We start from the raw sequence: 18,291 nt of genomic DNA on the forward strand, positions 1-18,291 counted from the left end.
TTGCTCCTGCGACAATTGCTCCGCTGTAAATTTCATACACTAATCGAATGGCTAACTTCAACACTGGATTCAACACTATACCCTACCCTAAACCTAACCCTAAACCTAACATAAAACCCTATTGAAACCCTAACCCTAACCCTACATCTTAGACGAAATAAAGCCCGGAGCAATTGTCGCAGGAGCAAATGTCGTGTCACCGTGGAATTTATGAAAATTCTAAAATACTTGATTTTTCGCTTTTGAATATATTTAATTTTAAGGCTACAAATGGCTCTCCATAATTTTTAAGTCCAACTTAGAGTTAAGTTTGACTTAGGATCTTTGTGAAACACCCCCAATTCTCAACTCTAGACACAGAAATAAGGTATGAAGCAGATGAGTCAACCGAGGAAGATGTAATGGATGACATAAGTCATAGGGATGCATCAGGAAGTGATGGCCGTGCTAACTTGGAAGGCACTCATAGAGATGAATTACATTGACGAAGCTCTCGCTCTACAGAAAGAGCAAACCGTGAAGAGTATTGAAACATCTCAAGTTTAGTTTAAGTTCAAAGGTAACCGTGTTCAATTCAGATTTAATAATTCTCGAAACGAAAGCATCAGAAGAGCAATTAGTCGCATCAAGAAAGGTGAACACGGTTGCGCCCGAAATGAACTCGTTAAAGCAGATGATGACATTGTGATGACAAGCAAATAAAACAAGAAGCAATAGTAGCAGCTAAAGAGGCAAGGAAGTTGGCAGTCGAAAATCAGTCTTTTTTATTTTTTGAAGAAGTTTTTTTTCTTTAAACCTTCTATCCTTGGAATTTCAGTGAAATTGGGGAAGGTGAGCAAAGGAGGGCTACTCCATTCAAGAAGATACTGGTACTTCCAAGAGGAAAACAAGCTGGTATAAAGGGTGCTGTTGTAAATGTCCCTGTGATTGTAGAAAAGGTCTGTAAAAGTCTCCCTCGGACTCCTTGACAGGCTGGTATCATTCCACTCAAGTTGAAACAAAAAATCCAGTCAGGAGTCATGTGGCTTACCAGAACATTCGTCCTGGAATGGTACAAGCTGCTCTTGGACAATTAAAAACGATCAACAAATTCTACTTATCAACAGTGGACAAAAATGAATGGGAGGAACAGTGTCTAAATGAAGATCCTGAGGTATGGAAGGAACTTACAACAGTACAACTGAATTGCTTCACTTGTTTCCCCTCATCGAACGAGAAGTTTGCTCCCTCCTGTCACTTTCAATCAGTCCAGGCTTCAACCAGCAAAGTGTGCATGGAACCTTGGGGTTATGATGAACAATCAATTGACACTGTTAAGTCATTTAAGCAGGATATGCCGTTCTGCTGTTTATGGGTTACATAAGATTGGAAATATAAGGCGTTACCTGGATCAGGACACTACAGAAAGACTTGTGCACGCTTTTGTAATAAGCCATATTGATAGCTGTAATGGTTTATTGTATGGTCTGTCTCATACACTGATTTGTAGACTTTTGCAGCGAATACAAAATTCTGCTGCCAGACTTATCACTAGAACACATTCACGAGAATCAATTTCCCAAATACTTTGTAATTTACATTGGCTTCCAGTTAAAGATAGATTAATATTTAATAGCATTCAATTGTCAGTATAAATTGGCTCCTCTTTACAGCATCTCAATGAATATCATCAAATAAGGCAGCTTCGTTCAAGTTCCAGACAGTCGTTTGTCTTCCTTACGGTATCTACAGTATCATATGGGCAAAGAGCATTTCAACATGCAGTCCCTGAACTATGGAACAAACTTCCTAGTAATATCAAAGAATGGTCTTCACTTTTCTCAAACATAATTTCGCAGTCTCCTCCTGATTACTTCTTGGTCTCTTGTGAAAAGCAAGAGAGCTCTCCACTGACCAACAAACACCCGGTGGTCACAGAAGAAAACCCAATACTGACCAACCAAACCAAGGAGGTCACAGCAAAAAAACCACAAATGATCTAGTCCAGTAACAGCGTCAAGGCATTTTGACCACAGACTACAATGTTTGTTCAGAGATGCTATTCTGTCTGACGTGAATCCACTTGGCAAGGTAAAAAACTACATGTATCGCATTGAATTTCAACAGAGAGGTTCCCCTCATGCTCACTGTGTGCTGTGGGTAGATCAAGCACCACGACATGATGACACAGAGGAGAATGTGACGGAGTTCATTGATCAGTATGTCACCTGTGAACTTCCTTCATCTGATGATGATGATGATGAGCTGATGCATACTCTAGTTTCTACTCTACAAAGGCGCTCACACTCTGCATCATGCTGCAAAACTGGGAAGAATTGTAGATTTCATTACTGAAGGCCCATGGCTTCCAGGACAGTGGTGGCAGACACACCTTCTGATGAGGATCCAAAAGAAAAACAAAGACTTGTCAAATCTTAAACAGAGATATTGAACAAAGTAAGAGATGAGTTAGAGAGAAAATGCAGTGACAAGAGCACAGTGCAAGAAGTACTTCATCATGTGAACATTTCTGAGATCCATCGTGTACAGAAGACAAGCTCAAGAAGTCAATATCAACTCATACAACCCAGTTGTATTGAAAGCATGGCAGGCCAATATGGATCTTAAATTAGTTCCTCTTTTCTCATGCTTTTTCCATTATATTTGTCGTTTCATTGAATATTTGTTGTGATATAATTATTCTTGTTTTGCATGAGAAATAAAATTATTTGAAACATTTGAAACATCTTAAATTTGTCTGCAATCCATATGCCTACATTCACTTCATAATTTCCTATGTGACAAAGGATGAACGAGAAATGGGACAAGCGCCGAAAGAAGTAAGCAAATCCTATAAGGACTCAGACATCAAGCACAGAATGAAGGAAGTAGCATCCTGTTTTCTTAATGCCAGAGAAGTCAGTGCACAAGGAGCTGTTTACAGAGTGCTTGGTCTGCCACTTCATCGTTCCACATTTTTCAGACAGTTTTCATCCAAACAGATCTTCAAGAAAAAAGAGTTGTCTTCTTGAAACCCCAAAGTATTTTGGAGAATTTTGACGAAGAAAGTGAGAATGTGTATGTCAAACCATGCCTGGCCCAAACCATGCTGCAAAAAAAACAACATCAGCCATTTATTCTGGAGTAGACGACTTGTACAGAATTTAGTAGTTGGTTTGTTTCTTCATACAATATGGTATAGAAAGAACAACAACAATCAGCAGAATTTCATCTACTTGAATCAAGTGCAACAAAGGCAACACGTATCAAATCACTGGATGGCAAGGGGTAAATGATGAAACGCAAGAAACCATGCATCATCAGATACCACAAGTTCAATGAAACACAAGAGGAAGAAAAATACTGCCACCACATGCTAATGCTCTACCATCCATTGAGAAGAGAAGAACTTGATCTAAAGAATGGCCTTGGGACGTATGCTGAGCATTATCACTCCCATCTCCCCAGACATCTTATTAAAGCGATCCAATCTGGAGTCGTTCACTAAAATAATCGAGCATGCTATTGAAGAGCATGAACACGTGGGACCACCCGAACATGCCTGGGATACTCTGGATACAGCAACCCAGCAGAAAAATGGAGAATCCCAGACAGATCTTCCACAAGACCACCCCGATCGTAATTTCCTCCAACCAAGTTCCGATCAGACAGTAACTGATGTTCAGGAGTCATGTCTTTGCACTAGCATTGCACTCGCCATTGAACACAGACCAAACTACCCTTCTGATGTAGAGTACAGGAACAGTATGCTAACTCTAAACACTTGCTAACTGGGCAGTCCAAAGTGTTTTCATACATTAATGACTAGTGTGGGGATTTGGTGAAAAGCTGCAAGACACACGTTGATCTACAGCCAGTGCAGCTTTGTGTAACAGGAGGTGTAGGAACAGGCAAATCATCACATCTGATATCTACTATTTACCAGATGGCTATTCATACGCTGAAACATGAAGGAAGTAATCCAGAAGCAGTGAGAGTGCTACTGACTGCAACAACTGGTACTGTAGCATTCAACATCCAAGCAAGCACCCTGCACTCAACATTTCTCCTACCACTGGGTCAGACCAAAGTCTACAAAAAACTGAGTGATCAAAAGAGGAATACCCTACGCTGCAAACTTGCTGATTTGGATATCTTAATCATAAATGAAATATCCATGGTAGGGTGCGATCTTTTTATGACGGTGGACCAGCGCCTTTGAGAAATTAGAGGTGTCAACAAAATCTTTGGTGGCATATCCGTTCTGGCATTTGGAGATCTATACCAGCTTGCACCAGTTTGTCAGAAAATTGTGTTTGAAGATGCTGCAGATTTATTTGCAGGATTGGCTGGCTCCCTTTGGCAAGAAAACTTCCAGTTTGCTAAACTTGATGAAATCATAAGGCAAAAAGATGACAGAGCCTTTGCAGAACTTCTCAACAGAATCAGAGTAGGAGAGAATCTGTTCATGTTTTATTTTTTTTTAATCCCTCATTGTTTTCTTGTTTTTCTCAAACTTTCATCAATTAATTCAGATTTCCTGCCTTCACTCAGGCAAACTGTGTACTCTCTAATATTTTTTAATTTTTTTTATATATCTTTCAGACCCAACATCTACCTCCATGTGGAACGAGTTGTGGAGCAATTCGAGAAGCATTTGCTCTGGGTAGTGAATGGTGTCCAGCAGTCAGGGACCGAGGCTACAAAGATTATTATCTTTACAAAGGGCATGAACAATTGCCAGAAGATCTATAACTGGATGGTGTCCAGCAGTCAGGAACCGAGGCTACAAAGATGATTATCTTTACAAAGGGCATGAACAATTGCCAAAAGATATACAACTGGATGGCGGAACAAGTGGACCAGGTGAGATGTCCACATCCAAGCAAACATAGGCTCGTAGAGATGTTTCATAGCAAAACGACACCTGGCAAGTCCCAGGAAATAATGGCAGAATTTTGTTGCAGGGGAAGCAGTATCAGAGTGGTTGTTACCACTCTGGTCCTTGGACTTGGGGTAGATATCGATGACGTGGAAGTGGTCATCAACTGGGGAGTGGAGGATGCCCTGACGTATTGGCAGGAAGGGAAACATTTTACCACATGGACACGCCTGTTGAATCTAAAACACTTCAAGGTAAACAAAGGGACTAAGGTGTGCAGCAATCATTTTCTGTTGATCCTCATCCTACTCTCTACGATGAGATTCAAAAGACACCCAGACGACCACCAACTCAGCAGACTTGCATGTCAACTCCTAGAAAAAGGCAGAAAATAAAAGCTCCAACTCATAAGTCTATTGGCGTTCAAGTTGATCCATCTCAGTCGAAGATACATGTAGTGTGGACGAGTACGACCATGTTTATTGTCACTGTGGCTGCAGCGAGGTCGACAACAAATCAAAGTCTAAACAAAGGCTTCTACAGGAATTCATAGCTCGTTAATTGGAGTTATTTTTTCGTTCCAATTCATTCCATTTCGTTTCATTCCATACCAGTTTATTCCGTGAAAACTCTTTGCCTGACATAATGACAAACTTATGACTGAAATTTCCTTGATGCTCTGGCAAAAAGGAGATTCTTGCACCTCAACACAACCATGTCTATGTAGCCTTCTGAGTGTGTAATAGCAAGTGAATATCAATAGATGGCGCTATACTAGGCACCTTGCCAGAGGAAGTGCTATTACAAATATATGTGTATTCATATCATGCATCAATAGTACAAGAAACAAATGACTTGGGTGATAAAGTAATTAAGTGCAACTGTCACAACAGTCACCCTGCATTCCGGAAGAAATCACTTAGTCAGAGTGGGTTGCTCACCTAGAAGATGATATCCACAAATTAACGGTAAACTGTGATCAGCCCAAATAAGGAATTAAGAGGGCATTCTAAAAAAGTGTTCCAAAGACGTTCCAGAACTCAACTGGCTGGCCACTTTTATACTAACAGAGTGGTCCAACCTTGGAACAACCTACCAGAAAAAGTAGTGTCTGCACCTACAGTGGCAACTTTTAAGAGTCAACTGAGAGCCCTTCCCTTAGGAAAAGAGGGCTAATCTACCAAGTATACCAAGCAAGTAAGTAGAGCCAATATTTGCAAGCTAAAGACACCGTTGCAAAATTGGAAGGTACCATTGCAGGATGTAAAAAAGAAACTTACTGTTGCAGACATAGCAAACTGTGATAAAAGTGTGAAACTTTACACAGGTTTACCTAGTTATGACCTGTTCAAGTGGTTACTAGCAGAAGTATCCCCACATGTACAGAACCTTCATTATTTCAAGGGGAAATTGTCAAAGGAGGACAAGACCTGGCAAATAAATAACACTACAAAACTTGGAGTTAAGCGATCTCAGTCTATTGAAGATCAACTTCTCATGACACTCATGAAGCTTCGGCTAAATCTTGGCGAGGAGGATCTCGCATTTTGTTTTGGAATTGGACAAAGTGGCTGAACTCAGTGAAGAAATGAAGAAAGAAATCTTAAAGCTGAAAAAGACCAATCTGGTAAGACGACTTGCAACTCGTGATAAGCAATTGCAGGATGAGAAGCAGGAGATGGCCAGATTAGAACAAGAGGTAGAGACATTGCATAATGTTATGAACGAGCTACGACACACAATAAAGAACAGGACAGAGCAAGTGCGGTATAATGTGAATAGACGGTTTGAAATTGAAGATAAGATGGAAACTGAAAATAAGTCTTTGAAGGAGAAATTGAGAGAAGTTGAAAATGACAACGATGCCCTACGAAATCAGCTGGATGAAATAATGGGGGACAGAGAAATTTCGACATTTGAAGAAGGGGCCTTCACCAGTGACATACGTGTTGTATGCTACGAGGTAATATCACGAGGTGTAGGGTCTAAAAATGTTTCATGCTATGAAAAAAAAAATGTCTGCAGTTTTTGGTCGTCCAGATTATCTGGCGTCATTTCAAACCTGTATAAATGCCAGACCAAGGAAGCCCGAGAAACCGATTGCTGTGTATGCTGCTGCCATAACAACGTTGTTAGAAGAGGCATTCCCTTCATATGGAAGCTCGGCTTAAGAAAGTGAGAAGTTTAGAAGATTTGTTGCAGGCTTGAATAACTTACTTCAAGTCCGCATTCCCGAATTGGGGGCGAAGACTTATCAAGAGGCAATTGACATAGCTATCTGCATTGAATGGGCACATGTCATGAGACAAATGATTTTCAGCCAGTCGAAAATGATTGAGTTGAAAACTCAGAAGACTACATTAGACATCCTGAGTGCTGCGGCAGATACTATAGATGTTGCACGCCTAAAATCGGTCTGCAAAGCTTTCGGAGTGACACCAACTCACACTCAGAGAAGGCTAGTATGCAAAATTGAAGTACAAGTGACTGGAACAGATCCACGGGACGCATCTGGCAGTGACTCCTGATGGAGGTGGGTAGCAAGGAAGAAGGTGAACACATGTGCTACCCAGTCTCTTCCTGGTTTTACACATGCTCTCAGAAAAGAACCTCTGCTCAATTCGGACTTTGTGTCTCCAAGCTTGAAGGAGTACATAACCTACCCAGCCAAACATGTTCCACAAAACAGGAGAAGGAAAATTGCCAGAGGCAATATCTGGTGAGGAATTTTGTTGTTACATTAGCAATAAAAGGAAGAAAGAAGAAGAGGAAGAAGAGATGCCGGCACATATGTTTAGATATGATAAGCAACTTTAATTCATTGGATTTTAAAACTGAATTCAAACACCACAATTGAATCATAAGCTCATATGCATTAACTCTCCAAAGATGACTTAGAATATCATATGGAACGGCAGCAAATGTCAATAAAATGGAAAAAATGCTTCGCCATAAATAGCGAGAAGCTCTCCTTTATGTTCAAGACATTTTGATCAGCAGCAATTACAAGGCAATGGATTCGCAGATGGTGAGCCGAAATATTTTTATTGGAACGACTTTGGGCAAGGAGGAGTGAAGAGGAAATCACCAATGAAGAGACCATCGCCAGCATCAGTGTCAGCCAAAAAAAAGTTATGGTTACGCCTTGACCGCCCCGGGGACTCCGGTGTAATGTTCACTGATTCAGAGTCTTGTCCATGGCTAGTCAATGACATTGGCAGTGACATTGATGGTCGTTTAGACACTGCTGACTTGTATCACCTATTCATGTGGCCCATAAGTTTATTTGTTTTATGGATCAACATTTTTTTTTAAAGATCTATTCTAGATCTAGACTCTAGATCTACTAGTACTAATTACACCTATCGATATGAAAATGTAGTGCACAACTGAGCAACTGAATTTCCTTTAGACTGGCTGTCCTGCATTGCTGTGTGCATAAGAAGTGCGCATGTGGGGTTGCGAGCATTGTATTTCGGCTTCGGCTGGTGACATGGTCTGGGGCCCCCTGACTGATGCCTTGGGTATGGTCTGGTATCAGGTGGATTGTATCGCTTAGCTTAGTAGGCGGGTTGAGCAGTTGTAGTATTTGTATTTCATTGGCTTCTCCTAGATTCATTGTGTAGGTAGGATAAGATTAAAGATGGAAGAGTCTCACAGTAGAAAGTCTTCTAGAGAGCGACATGCAACCTACTGAAAAGATGGCAGCTCTGCAAAGTGAAGAAGCAGTAAAGATGGAGCGAAAGTTCTTCAAAAACTATGGGGCTCTGAAGACTATCGTCAAGCAAGCAAGGAAGGCAATTAAGGCGGAAAAAGAAGAAGAGGTGATCAAGCAGCATATCGAGGCACTCGAAACTGGAGAAAAGGAATTGGTAACAATGTTTGAAGACTTGAGGAAGCACAAGGCTCCTATAAGAGAAGTTGGGGAAAGAATGGATAGAGCAAATGCGATGGTCAGACATGGCATAAATGCCCATGAGGAAGTTGTAGGGTCACTGGGAAGTCCCTTTGATGCTGAGGACTGCAAGCAGATCGCAAGAGAGCTCTTGAAGCAAGACTATGCCAAGTCAGTCTTCAGCTCATTCTTTAGTGAGGTGGATATATAAGTTTAACAAGTATGCCCAACACGAGGACAAGACCTTTGAAAGATATTATGTCACACTAAGACAATTGGCAGGTAGCTGCGAATATGGCGCCCTAATGGAAGAGTTGATAAGAGACAGGATAGTGTTAGGGATACTAGATGTTTCAGTGAGGAAGTGATTGCTTCAAGAGCCCAATCTGACCCTGCAGGGGTGCCTTGACATTTGTCAGGCTTATGAGTCCTCTAAGACGCAAACACAGTTCTTGCAAGGTGATGCTCCATTTGGGCATCCTTTGTCGCATAAAATACCAGCGCAAGGGGCAAAACAAAGAGAAGAAGCATGGCCACAAATCAGGGTTGCAAAACAACTCGATAGATTGCAAATTTTGTGGAATGAGCAAAGGTGGCACTATACAGCTATATGTTATACATCATATTGTAAGAGTATGTATCACAACAGGTAAGCAAACTGCATAGATTTTGTCAACTTCCACAAAATTCTGTGTTTGTAGAATTGTTATCAAGATTTCTCATTCATATTTTTCTCTGACTACAGAGCTTCAGATGAAAGGTGACAAAATTAAGGTTTTGCCAGGGAGGTCAGTGTTGACATCCAGCCGACCAACATTTCTTTGTGCCATCGGCTCGGGAAGAGGAGAGAAGGAGGGAGGAGCAGGCAGGCCATCGTCCGGTTTGTTTCGTGGAGAAAGCGATACCATCTCCACGATGGACGGTTCCGGTTGAAGGGGAAGGATGGTATGAGAGGGGTTTTTATCAATGAAGACCTCACATCACTAAGATTCTCTGTCTTGATGAGAGCAAAGGAGACCGGCCCCTCCGGTGAAAGGTGTATCAACCAAATACGGAAGCATCGTCTGCAAACTGCAACATGAGGCCTGTTATTAGTCTGTTTAGCTTCAGTCAAACAAAGCAACATGTAATTTGCCTCAAGACCTTACTGGTACCATGAAACAAAAAGAGGAAACGGAGGAATTAACAGACTGTTTCAACTTTTGTGTTTTGCCACACGGTCAGTTCCTTTTATCTTCAGCCTCATGCACTAACTCAATATTATATCGTAACTCTTGTGTAATGTGTGTAAAGTAGTATATGGATCTGTGACTCTACTCTGGACTGTGTATATGCAGTTATTGTATACCTCTACCTCTACTTCTGCATTGCCTTGCCTAGCTGTTCTGTTTCTATTTTGTGATCCAACTATCGACCCCTTACCCGTTGATATTTTGCTGTATTCAACGCAAAAATACCATGGCTGGTCAAGGTCCTCGTAGTGAAGGGCTTTCGCAAGATAGTCTTGATCCAGACTTTTCCAACATGTCTACCATGCTTAAGAAACTGTTTTGCGAGGATGAATTCATCTCTGCCCTGGAGAGGTGCGTGGAGAAGATTCGGAGGAATTAACGGACTGTTTCAACTTTTGTGTTGTGCCATGTGGTCATGATCTTACATGTATCTTCAGCCTCATGCACTAACTCAATATTATATTGTGGCTCTTGTGTAATGTGTGTAAAGTAGTATATGGATCTGTGACTCTACTCTGGACTGTGTGTATGCATTTTATTGTATTTTTTTACCTCTACCTCTACTTCTGCATTGCGTTGCCTGTTTTGTTTCTATTTTGTGATCAAACTATTGACCCGTTACAATTAACTATGGCTGACAAAACAAGATTGGCTGGGGAAAAGGAGACTGCCTCCCTTACCGGTATTCAGGCAGGCATGACTGATATTCCACATGAGAAATTTATGCAGCTGGGGGGTAATTCACTAACAGCTAAAATCGATCCCAAATGAGATAAAATTGCTTTTAGGGACTGGTCCACCAAGGTATTTGGGATCAATGCTAGCATTAAAATATAATTGTAATCTTCATCGAAATGTATGATTCAGTGGATAGGTTTCCAGGGTGTCTGACAGTGAAATTTCATCAGATTCCCAGCAATCCGACATCGAAGACGAAGAGGCGGTTGAAGAACTTGCAGAACTTGCAGAGCTAGCTGATGGAGCCGCAGGTGTAGGGGGTATTGCGCCATATCAATTTGAGCCGCAATTTGAGGAAGGGCAAGCTCAAGAGCCAATTCTGGGGGAGGGAGGTGAAGCGGATGTGGAAAACAGTGATCCGGATCCCTCTTATACAGAGATGCCAACCTCTTGACACAAAATAACAGACTGAGTATCCTAAAAAATCAGATTTTCACGAAAACTCAACACTACCACTGGCCGTCGGCTCCTGGCCAGTAAAATTTCAGAAAATGTTTGCTCTTTCATTAAAATTTAATGAGAAAATTGTAAAGCAAATTTTTGTTAGGGGTTGCGGGTGTTTACTTGTACATGTTTCTATGCGATTCCGCTGTTTTTATGGGTTAAATTTTTTTGTTTTTGTTTTTGTGAACAAAAATTGAAAAATCATATTTTAAGATTTTAAAATCGTATTTCACTCTTATTATCGTACTAAATATGATTTAATCGTACTGGTTGGCATCTCTGCTTATAGCATTGCCTTTTGTGTGTTACCATTAGCAACCATATACATCTGCAATGCTAATGGCAGTGGCTGCCGATCGGCCCCTTGAAAAGAGAAAGCGTGTTTCGAGACCGCACAAACCACTTAGATCTTTTTGACGACACGGATATGCTGAAGAGCTACAGGTTTTCAAGGCACGTTGTTGGTTACATCATTGACCTACTGAAGGAGGACCTAACATAGTTCAGTTCAATAGCTGACGACCCTACAGGTTCAAGGAAAAGGTTTAGCGATCAGGAGATGGATGCCATCGACAAGATTTTCGGACTATGTCTACAAAGAAAAAAGATTCCCAGAATGGCTGAGGTGAGGGATGCTCTCTTTGATCATCCAGAGGCAGCCGAACTCCTCTCCAGAAGAACTCCAAAGCAAGTAATCAATAAATTTAGTCTGTAGGAAGGTAGGAGGCAAGGATCCTTGACCTTAGAGATTTCTGAAGAGAGAAATAAAAAGGAAATCAAGCTGTTGAAGGAAAGCCATGATGGCACAGGTCAACAATTCAGTATGCTGAGAAGGGATGTAAACTCCGAAGAGCAGTATAGCAGGAGAAACTCTCTCAGGTTTTTTGGTATCCCTGAGGTTGAAGGCGTGCCCTCAGATGATGTGATAGTTGATCTAGTCAACACCTCCCTCAGCGTTCACCTTCAGAAGGGGGATATAGACAACATCCAACGGGTGAATTCCGCTGTTAAGCCAAATGGTCCAAGCACAATGATCGTCAAGTTCTTGTCGTTCAAGAAGAGGAACGAGGTCCTCGGGAGTCGACGCAAGCTTGCTGGTACGAGAAAATCAATCAAGGAGGACCTCACTCGCGATAATGCCAAGCTCCTCAAGATGACCCGTGACCATCAACGGGTGAAAGCTGCATGGACACTGGATGGTCGAGTTGCCTTGTTGCCAGCAACCTATGGCAAAGAAATTAAGAAAACCATCTTTTCTGAAGTGGACTTGGCCAGGCTCTAAATTCAACCTTTGACTAATAACTTGATAGCTCTTGCCACATGATACTTATAACATATCTTTTTAACTTACTATATTAGTGGTACTATTTTTTTTAATGAATTGTCTTTTTACTTATCTGCGTAATGTATGCGCAATCATATTTATGATGGTAGGAAAGTTTACAGGAAAGTTTTCTCTCTCTCAAGAGACCCAAGACAGGAGCAAATCTATCTTCTCAACCTGAGGATTATCAAACTGCTCTTCTCCTTCATACAGCGTGTTTCCACAGTAAAAAAGTGGAACACGGATTATCTTTTCCGGAATTGAAATACTGTGTCGCCGTTAAACCAATCTGTTTCCACAGAGCGCAGCATTCCGATTACCCCCGATTCCGTGTTCCAAGTCCAGCAAATACATTGTCAATCGGAAGTCAAGATTCAACCTTTGACCTCGCAACAGATGTAAAATGGCGCCTCGCTCGGAAATTTCACTGCAGCACTTTGGCTGCGTTTATTTTAATGTTTTTGAACACAAGTGTTCAATTTTTGGGCAGTAATAGCAACGACGGGCATTGACAGCCACAAGGAGTTGCATTTCTAGGTTCGTCAGAAATATGCAGACACAGGCACGTATTTTTGCTCGCCAGAGACGACGGTCTAGACTGGTAATGCTTACCACTTTAAACTTACTCTACCACTCTTCACGGATCGTGGATCCAGATCTACACAGGATTCCACCGATCATATGTGGTTCGAACAAATTGTTCTCCCTCAATTTACTGACGTCAATCCCTGTAAGTCAATCCCTTGGCATCATTAAACGAGTATATGACATACATGCATTTCAGGGAGTGATGGAAGAGTCCTACACCACCAAGCTCGAAAAGGATGCAAACCCATTTACCATCTACAGCTCAAGGAGAGTTCCTCTTCCACTCATGGGTAGTGAAAGTAGATGGGTCGATCCGATTTCAAAACCACGATAAATTCAGTGACGCGATCCAACACATACCTGATTCCATTGATGCAACAGATGAATCTACTTATGGGCCAATGCTGTGGGGGGGGGGGTGGTAGTCAATCATGGAAAAGGAAAGGCAACAAATGTTAAAATCTGTCCTGTGGAAGACGGAGGTAGCCATCTCCTAAGTCTATTTGCCTCTAAAGATATCGAAGCAGGGAATGAACTCCTTTATGATTACGGAGTTCCGTTATAATTCGATGAAATGGTGAGCCACGTTCAGGGTTGGATTAAAATATTTTGTTCACTATCGAGGAGATAAAGAAGAAGTGGCATAATTTGACAATAACGATGAAAGAAAAATTCTTCAAAGAGAAAAGACACATTCAGAAAACCAGTGAGAAACTAGTATATCTAATGCAGCAAGTATGGAATGATCTACAAGGAAGCAGTACCCCAGAGTATCTTCGTGATAGACCCCCTCCTTTCATCAAGCATTGCCTGGCCAGCTTGGAGTCATCAATGTCTATTTCTGCTTCAGATGACTCAAAGATATTGCAAGATAATTTTGAGGTGAGCAAAACCTTGTGGACCAACAACAGTCAGATATTTCATTTGACTTGAGTGGGAAAATATCTGATTCATGCAGGCCTGGTGTGATTTAAATCCCTAAGAAGATCCATCTAGTTACAAATGTGTCTTTCCAATTGAACAGCACCAAGACAAAAGCATTGAATCTGAGCTGTATTTCCTCCAGTTGTATGATCTCTTACACTTAGTTTTGCTGTTTTTCATGAATATTACAGGTGAAGACTAGGACAGCAATGGGAGAGCAGGTTTACATTGTCTGCCTGTCTCCTAGACTTCACGGACAGTGCCAAGATTTCCTAAGATCCAAGCTGCCATGCAAACATATCTTTGTTGTGTTGACTCATCAGCGTGTGTCTGCCAGCATCCTTCATCCTCATGTTTTCGAGGGTCACCTAGAGCTGCGTTGTCCGTTGCTGGTTGGGAGGCTGATTCGACATGAGTGTCTGTTTGTTGAATTTGTTATATGTCATGTCAATTAATTTTGTAGGTGTAATTATAGGTGCATTGGTTAACTTTTTCATGAATATTTTTTTGTCATTTGCTTATTTTTTTTGTTATTTATTGTTGTATTAGTGTTGTTTATATATTCAAATTTGTTATGATTGTAAAGCGCATAGAGAAATTTACAATTTATTATGCGCTTCATAAATATTCTCTATTATTATTATTATTATTCTCTATTCAACACACTTGATGATGACATTGACAAATTTGTCAAAGTCTCTTCAGCAGGGGAGAGTGGAGTGGATATCCTGGCCTATGATCCCTCTGATTGCGCAACGAATGACATCTTGTTGCCAATCAGAGGGACACTGCTATAACGACTGGCAGTCTGTTGTCGAGAGAAGATTTCCTTGCTACGAGATCTTACGTACCTGTGCAATGATGGGGAGGCTGTCACTGAAATGTGTAAAAAGCTGCAGACCACGATTGAAACTAGGAGGTTTAAGACCATCATGCTAAAGCCCTAGACTCAAACGACTGGCAGTCCGTTGTCGAGAGAAGATTTGCTTGCTCCGAGATCTAACGTACCTGTGCAATGATGGGGATCAGGCTCTCACTGAAAAGCTGCAGACCATGATTGAAACTAGAAGGCTATCATTGCCAATTGATGAGGGCCCTGTGGTTACACCAAGTATTCCAAAGAGAAACAAAAGAAAGGCCGGAGAGATGACAACTCTTCCGTCGAGACGCAAGAGACAGCGAGGACATGGACCTTTGAAGGTCACAGTCCCCAAGAACCCCAAGAACATTACTGGTACACAGAACACCATCATAGATGGAACTTTTCGTATTCCAAATAGTAGGTCAAAGTCTTGTATTCAAGAGAGGCAAGTTATTTAACTACTGGCATAGCAGCAGTCTCAATGGAGGTTACATAAGACTGTTGTGTGTATGGTCAGGGCTTCTTTACAGAATGAGTAAAACAATTTGCACAAACTTCAATGCCACTATCATATGGTTCGAAAGGTATCATCCAGTGGCTAGTTAATAGATGATAGTGGTATCAAAAGCATTAATGATATCCTATTTGCTTTAATATATGTGGGCCAATGCTGGGGAGGATAGTCAATCATGGAAAAGGAAAGGCAACAAATTTTAAAATCTGTCCTGTGGAAGACGGAGGTATCCATCTCCTATGTCTATTTGTGTCAAAAGATATCGAAACAGGGAATGAACTCCTTTATGAATAAGGTAGTGAAAAGAGATGGGTCGATCCGCATTTGTGGAGATTACAAAACCACCGCTATCCAACACATACCCAATTCCATTGATGCAACAGATGAACTGACTTATGCTGAGGAGGTTAGTCAATCAAAAAGAGCTCTTGTGACGTCATAATATTTCAAGTGAGTCCGCCAACTTTTTTTCTATGGAAATTTGGGAGTTGGGAAAATCGCACGGCAGGAAATTACCTCGGGCATATGCATGCTCTACCACTTTACCAGCTATCTTGATTGATTGACAAGACTGCTCAATTATGAAAGAAAAAATGAATCACAGGAAGGCCAATTTTAGGCATTCAGAGAAGTTACTCCTGGTAGAGGAATTCAAGAGTAGGGAGAGCATTTTGAAGCCAAAATTCGGATTGGGAGTCACAGCGAAGCTGAAGGAGAGGACATGGGAGGCAATCACAGAAAAGATAAATGCCCGAAAACCCATTAGTGAAGAGGATGGTAAAGGAGATAAAGAAGAAATGGCACAATTTGACGATTACAATTAAAGAAAACTTCTTCAAAGAGAAAAGACACATTCAGCAAACCAGTGAGAAACTAGTATAATTAATAGTTTCTATTATGGCTCAGTTGTATTATGGCTCAGTTGTATGATCTCTTACACTTAGTTTTGCTGTTTTTCATGAATATTACAGGTGAAGACTGAGACAGCAATGGGAGAGCAGGTTTACATTGTCTGCCTGTCTCCTAGACTTCACGGACAGTGCCAAGATTTCCTAAGATCCAAGCTGCCATGCAAACATATCTTTGTTGTGTTGACTCATCAGCATCCTTCATCCCCATGTTTTTGAGGGTCACCTAGAGCTGCTTTGTCCGTTGCTGGTTGGGAGGCTGATTCGACATGAGTGTCTGTTTGTTGAATTTGTTATATGTTATGTCAATTAATTTTGTAGCTGTAAATTATAGGTGCATTGGTTAACTTTCTCATGAATATTTTTTTTGTCATTTGCTTATTTTTTTTGTTATGATTGTAAAGCGCATAGAGAAATTTACAATTTATTATGCGCTTCATAAATATTCTCTATTATTATTATTATTATTCTCTATTCAACACACTTGATGATGACATTGACAAATTTGTCAAAGTCTCTTCAGCAGGGGAGACTGGAGTGGATATCCTGGCCTATGATCCCTCTGATTGCGCAACGAATGACATCTTGTTGCCAATCAGAGGGACACTACTATAACGACTGGCAGTCCGTTGTCGAGAGAAGATTTCCTTGCTACGAAATATTACGTACCTGTGCAATGATGGGGAGGCTCTCACTGAAATGTGTAAAAAGCTGCAGACCACGATTGAAACTAGGAGGTTTAAGACCATCATGCTAAAGCCCTAGACTCAAACGACTGGCAGTCCGTTGTCGAGAGAAGATTTGCTTGCTCCGAGATCTAACGTACCTATGCAATGATGGGGATCAGGCTCTCACTGAAAAGCTGCAGACCATGATTGAAACTAGAAGGCTATCATTGCCAATTGATGAGGGCCCTGTGGTTACACCAAGTATTCCAAAGAGAAACAAAAGAAAGGCCGGAGAGATGACAACTCTTCCGTCGAGACGCAAGAGACAGCGAGGACATGGACCTTTGAAGGTCACAGTCCCCAAGAACCCCAAGAACTCCAAGAACACTACCAGTACACAGAACACCATCATAGATGGAACTTTTCGTATTCCAAATAGTAGGTCAAAGTCTTGTTTTAAAGAGAGGCAAGTTATTTAACCACTGGTATAGCAGCAGTCTCAATGGAGGTTACATAAGACTGTTGTGTGTATGGTTAGGGCTTCTTTACAGAATGATTAAAACAATTTGCACAAACTTCAATGCCACTATCATATGGTTCGAAAGGTATCATCCAGTGGCTAGTTAATAGATGATAGTGGTATCAAAAGCATTAATGATACCCAATTTGCTTTAATATATGTGGGCCAATGCTGGGGAGGATAGTCAATCATGGAAAAGGAAAGGCAACAAATGTTAAAATCTGTGATGTGAAAGACGGAGGTATCCATCGCCTATGTCTATTTGCATCAAAAGATATCAAAGCGGGGAATGAACTCCTTTATGATTACGGTAGTGAAAAGAGATGGGTTGATCCACATTTGTGGAGATTACAAAACCACCGCTATCCGACACATACCCAATTCCATTGATGCAACAGATGAACCGACTTATGCTGAGGAGGTAAGTCAATAAAAAAAGAGCTCTTGTGACGTCATAATATTTCAAGTGAGTCTGCCAACTTTTTTTCTATGGAAATTTGGGAGATGGGAAAAATTGTACGGCAGGAAATTACCTGGGGCATATGCATGCTCTACCACTTTTCCAGCTATCTGGATTAATTGACAAGACCGCGCAATGGAAGAAAAAAATGAATCACAGGAAGGCCAATTCACACATTCAGAGAAGTTACTCCTGGTAGAGGAATTTAAGAGAAGGGAGAGCATTTTGAAGCCAAAATTTAGAGTGGGGGTCACAGCGAAGCTGAAGGAGAGGGCATGGGAGGCAATCACAGAAAAGATCAATGCCCAAAACCCATTAGTGAAGAGGACGTTCGAGGAGATGAAGAAGAAGTG

The 18,291-nt window shown here is 41.2% G+C and overlaps 1 long non-coding RNA gene and 1 other non-coding gene across 2 annotated transcripts; both read right to left on the reverse strand.

The window, feature by feature from the left end:
- Positions 1-795: 795 nt before the first annotated feature.
- LOC115929351 lies at positions 796-10,645 on the reverse strand. The gene is made up of 2 exons (XR_004066438.1): positions 2,208-10,645; positions 796-1,280 (listed from the first exon to the last, which is right to left on the reverse strand). It is a non-coding gene; the product is annotated as an uncharacterized LOC115929351 (long non-coding RNA).
- Positions 10,646-11,836: 1,191 nt separating this feature from the next.
- Mir4851 (microRNA mir-4851) lies at positions 11,837-11,928 on the reverse strand. The gene has a single exon (NR_038820.1). It is a non-coding gene; the product is annotated as a microRNA mir-4851 (primary transcript).
- Between the last annotated feature and the right edge of the window lie 6,363 nt (positions 11,929-18,291).

Source organism: Strongylocentrotus purpuratus, unplaced genomic scaffold (assembly GCF_000002235.5).
Source record: "Strongylocentrotus purpuratus isolate Spur 01 unplaced genomic scaffold, Spur_5.0 spur5_scaffold_4, whole genome shotgun sequence".
Taxonomy (NCBI): domain Eukaryota; kingdom Metazoa; phylum Echinodermata; class Echinoidea; order Camarodonta; family Strongylocentrotidae; genus Strongylocentrotus; species Strongylocentrotus purpuratus.